This window comes from Zingiber officinale, chromosome 8A, assembly GCF_018446385.1.
Source record: "Zingiber officinale cultivar Zhangliang chromosome 8A, Zo_v1.1, whole genome shotgun sequence".
NCBI classification, from domain to species: Eukaryota; Viridiplantae; Streptophyta; class Magnoliopsida; order Zingiberales; family Zingiberaceae; genus Zingiber; species Zingiber officinale.
This window is the reverse complement of record NC_056000.1, coordinates 92113837-92115729: the sequence shown is the minus strand read 5'-3', so window position 1 is coordinate 92115729 and position 1893 is coordinate 92113837. Positions and strand designations below refer to the sequence as shown.

The 1893-nt window shown below is 34.9% G+C and overlaps 1 non-coding gene across 1 annotated transcript; it reads left to right on the top strand.

The window, feature by feature from the left end:
• Positions 1-1332: 1332 nt before the first annotated feature.
• Positions 1333-1438, top strand: LOC122013126. Its single transcript, XR_006120466.1, has one exon. It is a non-coding gene; the product is annotated as a small nucleolar RNA R71 (small nucleolar RNA).
• The last annotated feature ends 455 nt before the right edge of the window (positions 1439-1893 follow it).

Sequence of the window (1893 nt, the reverse complement as noted above, 5' to 3'; positions counted from 1 at the left end):
TTCGTCTTCTTTGAAGTTCTCTCAGGTGGTCGAACACGGTTCAGTGTGAGCTTCCAATTATTAGCCCAAGTGAAATCTGCACATGCAAAGAAAATACAAATCTCCCACAAACATATTAGATAAGATAGAGCCATAACCATATTAAGATAAGTAGAATAAAAAATAAAAACTGAATCACATCCAACAAAATCAATGATAGGTACCTCTATAAAATTTTCCAAAAGATAACAAGAAATACTAACCTTACTTTGCTGAGAGATACTTGAAATTTCTAAACATGTAGATGTGACTTCCTCTGAATCAAATGATGGTTCTAACTCTGGCTTAGGTATTGATGGTATCAATGATGGTGATTCTTGAGACTCTGCTAGCTCTACAAAAGCCCCTACATATTGTTCCACAACATGATCAATTCTTACAACCTCTAAGGGTTTTGTGGACAAAGGTGGTGATCCTTGAGATGCTGCTTCCACAACACAGCTCCCTACATATTCTTCCATATCATCATCATCAACACATATATCAAAAAATAAACCAACATCTATATCCTCAATAGGAGAATCAATAACAAGAGGATCAATAACTTCACTTGCAGCTTTAAATTGATCTATCACATCACATTCATCATCTGAAAATTTAATGTCACTATAACACCCTATAAAATTTGAAGGCAGATCTGAAAACTTATTTACCACTGCATTATCAATAAAATCCTCATATGAAGAGTCCTCATCTTCATATACATTCAAAAATCTGCACTCAACCATATTAGTGTCACAAGATTTGCCGAAATCTTTATTTTCATTGACCCCCACTAACGTTTGTGGAAAAGGAACCCTTAGTGAAGGTCCTGGGAAAGATTGAGCTTCCTTTTTCCCAAATTCCCTTTGAACTTTTGGAGGAGATCCAACTTGCTTATCTAGTGTTGGTGTGATCAATAACCCAACATCATCACACTTTTCACTAGATCTTGTCTGCGAAAGAGGGAGATCTCCTTTAAACCATTTTGAAACAATACTTTCAATCTTTGCCCCCAAATGTTTGAACTTCCCATTCTGTGACTTGTGATTCTCAAGACTCATAGATGATTGAGTTACAATTTGTTTGACATGCTCTATAGCATTTATGACTTGCACTTCATGAATGTTTGAGGGAAATTTCATCCAACTTATGTTCGACCATTCATGGAGGTTCAATGTCACTTGATCAATTAACATATATGCTTCATCTACACTTTTGTCCATAAAAGATCCTCCAGCTAATGAATCCAATAAACTCTTATCTGAGAAAGAAATTTTCCCATAGAATATGTGCAGAATCAACCATTTTTCAAAACCATGATAAGGGCACTGTCTTTGAAGACTCTTGAATCTATCTCAAGCTTCAAATAATGATTCTCCATATTCCTAAGCAAAATTTGTTATACAATTCCTCATATACACTATTCTTCTTGGAGGGAAAAAATTATTCAGAAATTACTTCTCCAATTGCTCCCAACTTGTGATACTTTGAGGATGGAGAGAATATAACCAAGTCCTTGCTTTATCCTTAATACTGAAAGGAAATGTCATCAATCGAACTGCATCTGTTGACACTCCTTCACATTTTACCATATCACAAATCTCTAAGAATGTTTCAAGATGCAGATAAGGACTTTCTGATACTTCTCCTCCAAATTTGTGGCCTTGTATCATGGAAATTAACTCTGGGTCTAGTTGGAAACTTTCTGCTTCAATTTGAGGTTGCACAATGGGAGATAAAAATCTTACAGAAAAGGGTGTAGAAAAATTTCTCATGGGCCTGCTTGACATGTTAGTGCTCATGGATATTCAAGAAAAAATTATTAGAAGAAAAGATTGAAGAATCAAAGACAAGAAATAAAATTCAATATGA